This window comes from Dasypus novemcinctus, chromosome 30 (assembly GCF_030445035.2).
Source record: "Dasypus novemcinctus isolate mDasNov1 chromosome 30, mDasNov1.1.hap2, whole genome shotgun sequence".
NCBI lineage: Eukaryota > Metazoa > Chordata > Mammalia > Cingulata > Dasypodidae > Dasypus > Dasypus novemcinctus.
The window spans coordinates 5485325-5499589 of record NC_080702.1 but is presented as its reverse complement, the minus strand read 5'-3'; the positions used below and the strand labels follow the sequence as shown (position 1 = coordinate 5499589).

The 14265-nt window shown below is 41.6% G+C and overlaps 1 long non-coding RNA gene across 8 annotated transcripts in view; it reads left to right on the top strand.

Annotated features, from left to right (window-relative positions):
• The window catches only part of LOC105747526 (uncharacterized), a 195093-nt gene that overhangs the window by 91203 nt on the left and 89625 nt on the right, over positions 1 to 14265 (top strand). For 5 of the 8 annotated variants that reach the window (XR_009184145.1, XR_011647806.1, XR_011647807.1 and 2 more), the window contains one exon: positions 11028 to 11161. The exons of the other annotated variants lie outside the window; for them this stretch is intronic. This is a non-coding gene — a long non-coding RNA (uncharacterized lncRNA). The remainder of the gene's footprint in view (positions 1 to 11027; positions 11162 to 14265) is intronic. 8 annotated transcript variants of the gene reach the window in all.

Here is a 14265-nt window from a genome sequence, read left to right as displayed (position 1 = left end):
CTGGGAGCCTCCTTGTTGCTCAAATGTGGCCTCTATCTAAGCCAAACTCACCATATAAATACATTATCTTCCCCCCTGTATGGGACATGACTCCAGGGTATGAGACTCCCTGGCACGAAGGGATTACTACTAAGCACCAGCTAGCAGTGCAACTGGAAAAAGACCTTGGCCTAAATGGGGAAAAGATAAAGATAAATGAATTTGTGTGGGTAAGATTTCAGAGTGAGGTGAATCGGAGGTCATCCCGGAGGTAATGTTCATGCATGTATCAGCAGGATCTCTTTGACTGCCAAATAGATTCTACCCCAAACAACTGGGCTCCTGAGGGTTCTGGAGGCATCCAGACACTTGAGTCAGGGTAGATAGCTCAGTAGTTTAGTGCCCTGCCAGTGGTCCCTACTTTGGAATTTATGTTTCCCAGAGTGACAGAATTGGACTCAGATGTGGTTTCCCTACACATGGCACTTCTGGTCTTCTTTTTGAGTCTATAATCAGTACTAAAGTTAGTCCTGTAGAGGCTTGTGTACCCTCCAGGTTGGTTGTGGACAGGCCCGGTGGGCTGCTTCCAATGGCGGCGTGGGGGAACGGGGAGGTTGCCTGAAATTAAATAGTTAAAGATGCAGATCTATTTATGGATGTACCACCTTTTCTTATCCATGCACCAGCTAGTAGACATTCGTATTTTTTCTAGTTTTGGCTGTCATACAGTTGCCATAGGAATCATTGCACAAACTCAATTTTGTTTGTCTTGGATAGATTTTTAGAGTGGAGTTAGCAAGAATTATGGTAAGTTTATATTTTTAAGTATCTGACAAAATGTTTCCCAAAGTGGCAGCACCATTTTGCATTCTCACCAGACATGTATGAGGGCTCCAGTTTTTCCACATCTTCTTTAACAGTTGGTATTATGTCTCTTGATTTTAACCATTCTAGTATATATAGCAGATTTTAATGTGTGTTTCTCTAGTGATGAAAAGAATCATTCGTTTCTTCTTTGGTAAGTATGTATTCACATTTTTTCCCATTTTTAAGTGCGGTTTGCCTTTTTTTTTTTTAAAAAAAGGCATGCAATTCATCCATAGTGCACAATCAGTGGTATTAGGTACAATCACATAGTTATGCTTTGATCACCTCAGTCATCATTAGAGCATTTTTATTATCTCAATAATAATAGATGATAAAACAAATAAGAAAATCCATCACCTCTCAGTCTCTCTGTGCTTTTTCTGCTGTCCACAGATCCCATTTCTAGCTATTTTTGCACAAATACTTTTTTCCTCTATAAATTGATTTATGTTTACATTTTATGTAATGGAATCATACATTATGTTACACAATATACTTAGGTCATAGTAATGCAAGCCTCCTGTATTTTGTTCTTTTTTGTCTGGCTTGCTTCACCATACTGTCCCCTAGGTTCATTCACATTGTCAAATGGTTTATGACTTTATTTCTTCTTACCACTGCATGAGATTCCATCATGTGAATACATCACCGTTTGTTTCTCCATTTACTGGCTGATGGACACCTGGGTTGTTTCCAGCTTTGCAATTGTGAATAGCACCACTATGACTGTAGGTGTGCGGATGTTTATTCATGTCACTGCTCTCAGTTCTTCTGGGTGTTTATCCAGTAGTGGTATTGCAGCATCACGTGGCAAATCTATAGTCAACTTCTTTAGGAACTGCCAAACAGTCCTCCACAGTGGCTATACCAATCTGCATTCCTTCTGACAGTGAGTAAGTGTTTCTACCTTTCCACATCCTCTCCAACACTTGTAGTTCTCTGACTTTTTAATAGTGACCATTCTGATTGCTGTGAGATGATATCTCGTTTTGATTTGCATTTCCCGGATCATTAATGACGTTGAATATTTTTCCATATATTTTTTTCATTTGTATTTCTTTTTTTTTTTAAGATTTATTTATTTATTTAACACCCCTCCCCCCCCCCCCCCCCCCCGTTGTCTGTTCTCAGTGTCTATTTGCTGCGTCTTGTTTCTCTGTCTGCTTCTGTTGTTGTCTGCGGCACGGGAAGTGTGGGCGGCGCCATTCCTGGGCAGGCTGCACTTTTCTTTTCACGCTGGGCGGCTTTCCTCACGGGCGCACTCCATGCACGTGGGGCTCCCCTATGCAGGGACACCCTTGCGTGGCACGGCACTCCTTGCGCGCATCAGCACTGCACATGTGCCACCTCCACACGGGTCAAGGAGGCCCGGGGTTTGAACCACGGACCTCCCATGTGGTAGACGGACGCCCTAACCACTGGGCCAAGTCCGTTTCCCTGTTGGGAGATTTTTGAAGACAGATTCAGTGTCTTTAAATGTGTGGTTTGTTAAGTTGTTGTATTTCTTGTAGTGTCAATATTGGTTGGTCGTGCATTTCTAGGAAATTGCTCCTTTCATCTAGGTTTATTAGTTTGTTGGCATACAGTTTCTCAGAATATCCTCTTATGATCCTTTTTAGTTCTGTGGGGTCAGTCATAACTTCCCCCCTTTCATTTCAAATTGTATTTATTAGGTTCTTTTTTTTTTTTCCTTTGTTTATCTTGCTGGGGTTTGTGAATTTTATTGATCTTCTCAAATGATTAGCTTTTTTAAAATTTTTAAATTTTTAAAAAATTTCCCCTTTCCCCTTGCTTGCTTGCTGTCTGCTGTCTGTGTCCATTTGCTGCATTCTCTTCTGTGTTTTTGCTTGTCTCCCTTCTTTTTTTTGTTGTGTCACCTTGCTGAGTCTCCACTCCGTGGCGTCTCTGTGCCAGGCAGCGCACCTTGGTGTCTGTGGGCTGGGTAGCTCTCCTCCGCACTTGGGGGCCCAGTGGCTCTCCACAGCATGCAGGTAAGCCTGCCGCCACAAGGAGGCCCTGGGACGCGATCTGAGGGCCTCCCATATGGTAGATGGGAGCTCATCTGATTGAGCCACAGCTGCTTCCCTCAAATAACCAGCTTTTGTCTTTGATTTTCTCTATTTTTTTCTTTTCAATTTCATTTATTTCTAGTCTTATCTTTATTATTTCTTCTGTTTGCTTTGAGGATTGCTCTGCTGTTCTTTTTCTACTTTCTCTTGTTGTTCAGTCAATTTTTGGAGTTTAGCTTTTTCTTCTTTTTTACTATAGGCTTTTAGGTCTATAAATGTCCCTCTCAAGACTGCCTTTGCTGTATCTCGTAAGTTTTGACAAGTTGTGATCTTGTTTCATTTGTCTGAATACATTTACTGATTACACTTGGAATTTATTTTTTTTAATTTTTAAGGATTTATTTATTTCTGTATCCTTTCTCTGCTCCCCCTTCTGTGTCTATTCACTGTGTGTTCTTCTGTGTGCACTTGTATTCTCATCAGGCTGCACTGGGGTCTGTGTCTCTTTTTATTGCATCATCTTGCGTGTGTGTGGCACCACCCTGCGTGTGTGTGGCACCACCCCTGGGTGGACTGTAGTTTTGCTCGGGGCGGCTCTCCCATCCCAGTGGCCATTCCTTGCATGGAGGGCATTTTTACACGGGGGCATCCCTTAGTGGGCCAGCACTCCTTGTGCACAGCAGGACTATGTGTGGACCAGCTCACCCTATGAGCCAAGAGGCCCTGGCCATCGAATCCTTGGACCTCCTATATGGTAGGTGGACCGTCTATCAGTTGAGCCACAACCACTTTCCATATGTCTTCTTTGACCCACTGATTATTTAGGAGTGTGTTGTTTAGCCTCCACACATTTGTCAATTTACCTTTTTCATGTCTGTTAATGATTTTCAGTTTCATTCCCCTATGATCTGAGAAGATGCTTTGTGTAAATTTCAATCTTTTTATATTTATCAAGAGCTGTATTATGCCAACATGTGGTCTATTCTGGAGAAGGATCCATGAGCACATGAAAAGAATGTATAACCCGCTGAGTTTGGATGCTGCTTTCTGCATATGTCTGTTAGGTCTAACTTACTGGTCATATTGTTTCAGTTCCCTGTTTACTCGTTGATCTTCTGTCTAGTTCTGTCTAATGATGTGAGAGGTGTGTTGAAGTCTCCAGTGATTATTGCAGAGATGACTATTTCTCCCTTCATTTTCCCCCGAATTTGTTTCATGTATTTTGAAGGATCTTAGTTAGGTTCATAGATATTTATGTCTGTTTTATCTTCCTGATTGATTGTCCCTTTTATTAATATTTAATGGCCTTCTGTATCTCTTCTCAATTCTTTGGATTTATAGTCTGTTTTGTCCAGTATTACTCTTTGGTTATCCTTTCTGTTATTCTTTCTTTTCTACTCTCCTCCAAGCCTCTCTCTCCTGTCTTTTTCTTTCAGATTCTAAAGTTTCCTCTAATATATCTTTCAAGATGGATTCTTTATTACGAACTGTCTTAGTTTCTCTTTGCTTGTGAATATTTTTTACCCTCTTTCATATGTGAAGGACAGTTTTGCTGGATGCAGAATTCTTGGCTGGCAGTTCTTCTCTTTCAGTCTCCAAATTGTGTCATACTACTGTCTTCTCACCTCCATGGTTTCTCTTGAGGAATGTGCGCTATGTCTTACTGCTTGTCCCTTGTAAGTGATGGTTCTCGTCTCTTTTATTGCTCTCAGAATTTTCTCTTTATCCCTGACGTTTGACTTTCTGAGTAGTATGTGTCTTGGAATAGGTCTATTTGGATTTATTCTTTTTTTTCTTTTTAAAGACTTTTTTTTTTATTTCTCTCCCCTTCCTGCCCCTTCCCCCCAGTTGTCTGCTCTCTCTGTCCATTTGCTGTGTGTTCTTCTGTGACTGCTTCCATCCTTATCAGCAACACCGGGAATCTATATTTCTCTTGTTGAGTCATCTTATTGTATCAGCTCTCCGTGTGTGCGGCGCCATTCCTGGGCAGGTTGCAGTTTCTTTGGCGCTGGGCGGCTCTCCTTATGGGGTGCACTCCTTGCGTGTGGGGCTCCCCTACGCGGGCGACACCCCTGTGTGGCAGGGTACACCTTGCGCGCATTAGCACTGCACATGGGCAAGCTCCACATGGGTCAAGGAGGCCCGTGTGGTACGTGGACGCCCTATCCATTGGGCCAAATCTGCTTCCCTGGATTTATTCTGATTGGGGTACAGTGGGCTTCTTGGCATGTAGGTTCATTTAATGAGAACTGGGTCATTTTCACTTATTATTTCCTCAAATACTCTTTTTTCCCCCTTTTCCCTTCTCATCTCCTTCTGAAACTCTTATGACATATATTTTGTTGCTTTTTGTGTTGTCATTGCACTCTCTGAGCTCTTGCTCATTTTTTTTCCTTTTTTTTTCCTCTCTTCAATTTCAGCTGTTATGTCTTCCTTATCACTTATTCTTCTATCATTTCAGGTTTGCTATTGTATGACTTTAATGTACTGGTTTTTTTTAATGATTTATTCCCCCTGCCCCCATTGTCTGTGCACTCTGTCCATTCGGTGTGCGTTCTTCTGTGTCTGCTTCTGTGTTGTTAGGCAACTCTTGGAATCTGAGTTTCTTTTTGTTGCATCATCTTGCTGCGTGTGCTCTCTGTGTGGGTGGCACCACTCCTGGTGGGGCTGTACCTTTGCACAGGGTGGCTGTTCTTGCGTGGGGAGGCACTCCTTTGGGGGGCACCCCTGTGCCAGGCAGCACTGCTTGAGTGCAGCAGCACTCCACGTGGGCCAGTCACCACACGGGCCAGGAGGCCCTGGGTATCCAACCCTGGACCTCCCATATAGTAGGCGGAAGCTATCCATTGAGCCACATCTGCTTCCCTTTAAATTGTTTTTGATCTCACCTATTGTGTCCTTCATTCCCATTAGCTCTGTTAATTTTCTTTTTCTGGTTTCACCTTTTTCTTTTTGCTTATTCAGTAAGTCCTTGATCTCATTCATTACTTTAGCCATTGTCTTTCATTTCATTAATTTGACTTTGGGAATTTGTATACATCTCGTTAATTACTTCTCTCAAATCCTGCATCTCTTTTGGGGCTTTGGTGTATTCCTTCTTAGTATGGCTTGTAAATTTTTGCTGATGCTAGGCATCTGATTGGGATGCAGTTTACGCAGATGCTCAGTTTTTTTCTCTTTTATTGGGATTTGGTGATGGGAGGCTGTGTGTTATTCATATTCTTTGATTCTTGATTCAATCTTGATCGTTAGGGTTCTCCCTGTTAGTTGCTCAAAACTGGGTTCTGGACCCAGTGTATTCGTCAGAGTGGTGCTAATGCAAAATATGGGAAATCTGTTAGCCTTTATAAAGGGTATTTATTTGGGGTAGTTGCTTATATACCAGGCCATGAAGTATAAGTTATTTCCCTCACCATGCCATGTGTTGGAGCATGATGGATACCGATGCCTGCCAGGGTTCAGACTTTGGGGTTCCTCTCTTCCCAGGGTTCCTTTCTCTCCAGGATCAGCTCCTCTGTTTTCTCCACAAGGTCAGCTGTTGAATGTGAGGATCTCTAGGCTTTTTCTCTTTCTACAAGGTTGGTTATAGATGATCAGGCAAACAGCTCTGTCCCCTCCCTTGGGCTCCTGCTGTGTCTGAGGAGCTGTCTCTAATCTCTGGTGATGTTCTCCTGTGTGTTCATTTCTGGGCTCCAGCTCCAAACTCCAACCATCTCTTCTGTCATGTTTTTTCTGTGAGTCCCCACCCACCAAGGAGTCGAGGATGCAACGTACTAAAGATGTGACCCAATCAAAACGCCTTGATCATTATTTAATCAGGTAAACCTCTGAATAAAATATAATTTAATATGCCAGAGGAAAAGACCAGTTTACAAACATAATCCAATATTTCTATTTGGAATTCATCAATAATATCAAACTGCTAGTATCAAACCCAGTAATGGATTGTAGACTTGCTTCATAGGGCATTGGGAGGGAAGCTATAAAGACCAGCAAAAGCTAATCGAACTTATTTTTAATTTTCTCATGTGTACTACCTAGTTCTGCTAGGAGGTGGCATTCTTTGCAGCCCTGTCAGTTCAGTGCCTGGTTGGAGTGTTCTTGCTGTGACACAGGCTGGATCAGTGTGGGCAGAGGTTCTTGGCTGGAGATTAAGAGCTTGTAATTTAAACTTTCTTAGAAACAGTTCTTCAGCCTTCTGTGGCAGCCCCCTCCCTTTTCCTTGGTTGGAAGTGATCCCACTCCCCTCTGTGTCCTCAACAGTTATTCTGTTCATTAGAGAAGATTGAGAGGGTCAGATCGCTTTATTCCTTTACAGGCAAATAATGGCTCGGCCCCGGGCTCATGTGACACAGCAGACCAAATTTGTGGGCCAAAAGCTGAGTCAGCCTTAGGCTGTGTCCCTCTCTCTCCCCTTTCCAGGGGCAGTGGATCTCTGGTGACCTCTTTGTGTAAATTTTTCTCAGAGGCCTGAGAATTCTAAAGTCTTCAGTGTGGGGGAGGGTGCCAGCAGTAGCAGCCTCTGCTTTCAACTCAGGGTTTCGCTGTTAGGATTCCTCTCCTTTGTCCCTCTCTGTTCTGGGTAGTGTCCAGCCTTCACCTGCTGTTCCATGCCTAGAAGATCTTTTTCCAGTCCATTTCAGTGTGTACTCCAGCTGCTTTATTGGAGGAGGAGACAGTCCCATGTCTTCCTAGTCTGCCATCTTCCTGGAAGTCTTCACAGGTGTCTTTTTTTTTTTTTAATAATTAATTAATTTCTCTCCCCTTCCTGCCCCCCCTCCGCCAGTTGTCTGCTCTCTGTGTCCATTCACTGTGTGTTTTTCTGTGACTGCTTCTATCCTTATCAGCGGCACGGGAATCTGTGTTTCTTTTTGTTGTGTCATCTTGTTATGTCAGCTCTCCGTGTGGGCAGCACCATTCCTGGGTAGGCTGCACTTTTTTTCGTGCTGGGCAGCTCTCCTTATGGAGTGCACTCCTTGCGTGTGGGGCTCCCCTACGTGGGGGACAACCCTCTGTGGCAGGGCACTCCTTGTTCGCATCAGCACTGCGCATGTCCAGCTCCACACGGGTCGAGGAGGCCCGGGGTTTGAACTGCAGACCTCCCATGTGGTAGGCGGACGCCCTAATCACTGGGCCAAGTCCGCCGCCTTCACCGGTGTCTTTTGACATCTCCAATGAATTCAGCCTCCATGGATCTGCATAAACTGACACTGCATTTACCAAATATACTGCAGGAGCTTCTGATTGATTAGAGGCAACCTTTTTTGGTGAAATCAATTCAATTCCAGGCAATTCATTGTATCACATTTATTCACTAATCTTTGTGGTAAATATAATTATAGGTATGAACATATTGATATCTTACCATTTAACAATGACCACTTAAAAATAGTGTATTTTTCCATCCAGTCTTTCTTTTCTCTCTCATGTTTGTTTATTTCTTGAATTACTGGCCCTTAACAGTGGGACCGTCATTATGGAGGGACGCAGAGGGTCAATGCTGACTCCCTCTAAGGTTGCTGTCTAGTTGGAGTACAACAAAGGTTGTGGACACCAGGTGAAGTACCAAGTGGAATCTGAGTTCATACTTGTCAGAGACCCTACTGTGTGACTCGTAGGCTTTTCTTTAAAATTTATTTTTACTTCTCCTTTCCCCCTTGCTGCTTGCTTGCTGTCTGCTCCCTGTGTCCATTCCTTGTGCATTCTTCTGTGTCTGCTTGTATTCCTTTGTTGTATCATCTTCCTGTGCCAGCTCTCCACGGACGCAGGCTGTCAGCTGTGTGCAGATGCGGGTCAGCTTGCCTTCTCAAGGAGGTCCTGGGAAGCAAACCCAGGGCCTGCCGTATGGTAGACGGGAGCCCAGTTGATTGAGTCTCATCCTCTTCCCTGACTCATAGGATTTTAGCATCTGGAGGGTCCGTGGTAACGGTATAATCCAGTGCACTAACTTTTCTTTCCAGTGCCTATGTTGTCGTGGCAGAGCTCCTGGCTGTGACATCAACGTGAGGGTTGACAGAGGATTCTATGTGATGTCTCACAACTCTCAGGATTTTGATCTAATGCAGAGTCAAAAGGCCTTTCCTTTAGTGTTGGACATCAGAAACTGTGCCAGAGTCTGAGGTTATCTGCACAGCTAGCTTCCCTAGGCCCTGTGATTTGGAGGCCACCTTATAAAGATGGACAGTTTGGTCTCTCTGTAGACTCAGGTAATTGTAAGCACATACACAGATGATGGAACCTCCCTTGCATGGTTTCTTTTTTTTGTTATTTTGGTTGTTTTTTTTTTTTGGTTCCTTTTTAGTTTTTTTTTTTTTTTTTTTTTTAAGATTTATGTCCATTTCTTTATTTCACCTACCCCCTCATTGTTTACCTTTTCTGTGTCTGTCTGTCTTTGTTTTTTTAATCAGAAGGACCTCTAATATGACAGGGAGGTGCTTAATCACTTAAGCCACCTCTCTTCCCTGCTTTGTTTTTTCTGTCATTGGTTTTCCTTGTGTCTCTTGTTGCATCATCTTGTTTTGTCAGCTTGCTGTGCCTGCCCGCCGTGCCAGCTTGCTGTCTTCTTCAGGAGGCAATGGAAACCTCTTCTCTCTGCTTTGTTGTGTCTCTTGTTGCATCATCTTATTGTGTCAGCTTCCCGTGTCTGTCCATAGTGCCATCTCACTGTGTTCTTTAGGAGACACTGGGAACCAAACCACGCGTCTCCCGTAAGGTAGGCAGGACCTCAGTCTAATGAGCCTTATCCGCTTCCTTGTGTGGTTTCTCCTGGTCCCATGACTGAGTGATAACTGCAGGTCTGTAGTGCAGAGCATTGGAGCCACATGCCTGGGTTCACATTAAGGCCCCTCCCCTTGGAGCACCAGAGCTTGAGCAGGCCCTGTCACCTGGGGGAAATTCATACAGTCACCCCCCCCCCACAAGCTCACACACAATCTCACAGTCACCCCACAGAGACTCTCACATCGATTCTCGTAAGCCTCCTCTCAGCCTAACCTGTAACCCCCAAATGAACCGATCCATCCCTCGGGACTGTGGATGGAAGGACAGAACTCCTTAATGGAAAACCTTTCATCATATCCTCATTCTACTTTGAGCCTGGGACCAGGCTAGGTCTCCAGCCTACAACTTGCAGGAAGCCCCCTATTTTATCTGTTTTTCCTGTTACATGCTTTAATGAGCCTAGAATAGTTACCATTTTCATTTACTTTCAAGGTCTCCTACAATGGCAGAAAAGAAAATACAATAAGGATTGGACCATGTTGTGTTGTGTTTGTTCATGGCTTGGGGATTTTAAAACACAGATAGGAAACAGTGGTAAAGTCAAAGACCCCCTGAATAAGCACGACAGATACTTGTGGGTAGTATTGGTATTAGAATAATATTGAGTCTTACCATCCATGGACAATGGATGTCTAGACATACGTTTAGGTCTTCTAAAATTTCATTCACCTATGTTTGCTAATTGTTGAATTGCTTCACCCTTTCATTAAATTCATTCTTAGGTGTTTTATTTGTTAGAGGCTAAATGAATGGATTTTCTTTAAAAAATCTATTTCTTATTATTTTTGGCTGTATAAACAAAACTGACTTTTGAGTGTATGTGTAGTGCAATTCAAGTTTACTTAATGTCTTCACTTGTTCCAGTAGTGTTGTGGATTCTTTGGGATTGAGTATTTAAAACTCTATGTCATCTGTGTATTAGGACAGTTTACTTCTTCCATTCCAATTTGGATGACTATTTTCTTTTTCTTGCGCATTTGCTCTGGCTATAACTTCCAGTATAATGTTGAATAACAGTGATGAAAGTGAGCTAACATCTTGTTCCTGACCTAATGGGAAAGACTTTCAGTCTTCCACTTTTGAGTGTGTTAACAGTGGGTTATGTCAGTGCAGCTGTGAACAGAGTGGAATGTGTTCCCCCAATGACTGTCCACTCAGAGAGCAGCAGAAAGCCCCCAGGATGTGGGGTGCCTGTGAGTGCATTTCTAAAATCCTGGAATATGAGCTAATTGTCTAAGACCTACATTTTTGTGGTTTTGAATTACGTATTTCTTACTAATATGCATGTGTTCAAGTTTTAATAATGAGATAATGATAGTATGCCTGAAATGTTTGTGTTCTTAAACTTTAAAAATTCCAAAAACCATATTAAATGAACTTTTCTTTCTACAGGTTATTTATAAAATAGCACTTTAACTGGAGCAAGAACCAAGTACTCACTGGAGTCCTTGAGGACCATGAGAAGTATAAAGATTATTTTGCGGGATGTTGGTGTATGTTCCTGATGATAGATATAAAGCCATAAGGTGGTAATATTTTATTCCAGATATTAATGACATTGAACCTATGTGATTGTGAATCTAAAGCAATGGAAATTTTTTAAAAATTTGCTGAATATAAACTGCCGTTGCAAACACTAAGTATGTATGAAAAGACTGATATAAAATTAAATAGAAAATTAATAACTCTGTAGGCAAATGACTCAAAGTATAAAAACAAAACATTTCATCATAAAATAAATATAAGAAACTAAAATCTAATGATTGTAGGAATACAGTACATATATACACAAAGAACATAATTTAGAAATGAAATCCAGTGTAACTTACTGAAATAACTTAGATAATTGATTTTGAAAATATATGGACCTTTAGATTTTGGTGATGTGGTAATGTTCTATTCAAGAGAGGAGTACACATAAAAGAATATTCAGTGTCAGTTGGAGAAAGACAAAATAGATAACAAAGGGTGCAATAGAAGTAATGAGAGTGAGGGCCCGTTTATAAGAATGATAGAAGTACAGAATCCAGAAATATCAGGAAGAAAGCTTTCATCCGTCAAAACCTTTCATGAAAAATCTAGAAAGAGAAATCTGTGTTGTTGAGAAAGCTGTTTTGAATCTCACTTTAATCCACAATTTTTTAAAAGTGTACGAATACCAACAGAAAAAAATGCATGTTACTTTCAAGTACCTGTGTAATACAGGGAGAAAAGGAGTAAGTGAAGAGTATCTTACCGCGAATGAAAGCTCTTCGTCATGACTACATGATGTTCTGAAATATACTTTCTGAAAAGAAGATAAAAGGCATTAAGAAAATGAAACAATATATGATAAGACATCATAAGTTGGAAAAACTCATAGTGAATGAGGATACGATAATAAGAACAATGGGAAAATAGTTCAAAAGTGAAATGTAATCTCTTAGGAAATAGGGTGACAAGATGATGCTTAAGTACAAAGTGAAGGTTAAAAGAGTAGAAAGGGCTAAAAAGAAATTAAATGGAGAATGTTAAAATTCGTAAAAAAAACCTTTCTGAAAAGATGAGGAATGGTACAGATGGTCCAGTGTCTGCACCCTGAAGTGCCTGGACCAGGAGGTGGGTGGGGCCGTCCCAGTCCCTAGGCCCTGGCTGGGCCCTATGGTCTGCGTGGGCCTGCATGTGGGTGGGCCTGGAAGCTGCCCCCCCCCCCCATGATGCTCAGCTGCAGGCTGCAGGCCTTGGCAGGTGGTGTCCAGGCTTCAGCAGCCAGGCCTTGGGTGATGGCTGTGGCTCCCCAGGTGCCAGGCCACCTTGAGCTCTGCAGCCTGGGGATGTTTGTGGTAGGTGTTAGTCCTGTGCACTGGGGAGGGAGCCGACCCTTCTGCTGAGTTTCATGTCCTTTATTGCACTGAACGTCCTGCGGCTGGAGTGGGAGGTGGTGCATTTGTCTTCTGTGGACCTGAGGAGACTCCAGAGCACCGATTTCTAAATTAACGTGGTATGTTCCTGCTTGTCCAGGGCAGTCCTGGTTTATGTCTGTTGTCCTACCTTTTCATGTCACTCCCTCTCAGTAAGAATATCCTGATGTGACTTTATGTTATATGGTCATGTTATTGGGTGTATAATGAAATTTACTTAAGAAAGTTTGACTTAATGACTGAATAACTTAATAATTTAGGTAAAAGTTTAAAAATGGGATGTACGATCAACCACAGATATATATGCTTGTACCTGGCTGACTTATTCATTCAAGGAGGTAAGAGAAATTGTAAGTGGGTGTCTAGGAGGGGGTAGAACTGAGGGAATGGACTGGAGAGAGGGAGGCTTACCTTTAATTGTGTACCTGTTTCAACATTTGATTTGTTTTTTATTAATATGAGCATGTGTTTCTTTTCCACAAAATATAAAATAATAAATACAGATTATGGGGAGGGGTCACTCCAGGCATTTGAAGTATGTCCTGTTATGTGCATTTTCCTTCCAGGAGGCCCCTAGTCAGCTGAACATTCCTAGACAATAGGACAAAATTTTGGTTTTACGTTCATGTCCTTTGCTTTTTGAAATGTCATTAATTATTGATTCAAAAATTTAATGACTATAGGGTTATTCTAATTATACTTTTGTTCCTGTATGAGTTTTGTTAATTTGTATCTTTCAAGGAGTTTTGGGTCATTACATGTAAGTTATCAAACTCTTGGACATAGGGTTGTTCATAGTCTTGTTTGAGTATCCTTTCAATGTGTGGGGAACTAGTAGTGATGACCCCTCTTCCATTCCTGGTATTGGTAATTTGTATCTTCTCTGTTTTATGTTTGGTTAGCATAGAGGTTTATCAGTTTGATCTTTTCAAAGAACAAACTAATGCTTAATCTGGGCTTAGTTTTCATTTTTTGTGAGTAATGTGCAGGAGTGCACTTGCTGGGCTGTATGATAAGTGTATATTTAGTTTTAACGAAACGGGTAATTTTCAGAGTGACTATCATTTTTGAGCAATAAAGAGAGATCCAACTTCTGTGCATTCGCAACAGCATTTGGTATTGTTACTTTACATTGTCTTAATAATGGTGTAATTTGCATTTCCCTGATTGTTAATTATATCATTGCATCTCTTCATGTACTTATTTCCTATCCGTGTATCTAGTGTGGTGAAATGTTTGTTCATGTATTTTGCCCACTTTCTAATAGTAATGTTTTTATGATTGAATTTTGGAAATTCTTTTATTATATTCTAGATGGGAGTTTTATTTTTTTCCTAGAACCATGTCTGGAGTTTGAACCTGGGATCTCAAAAGTGGGAAGCCAGCATTCAACCACTGAGCCAAATTGGCTCGATCAAGTTGTTTTTTTTGTTTGCTTGCTGGTTCTATGCTGTTTTTTTTTTTTAAAGAGGTATTGGAACTGAAGCTGGAACCTCCCATATGGGAAACAAGCACTCTCGCTTGAGCCATATCCACTCCCAATTTTCTAGATATCTGTTCCAGATATCAGCTCTAGATTTCCTAGATATGTGTTCTTTCTTTGTCATAAGTTTGCAAATATTTTTGCCCGTCAGTAGTTTGCCTTTATAATTTATCATTTGCAGATCAGTATTTTAAAGTTTGTTGAAGACCGACATGTCATTTTTGTTTTTTTATGGATCTCTCATTCA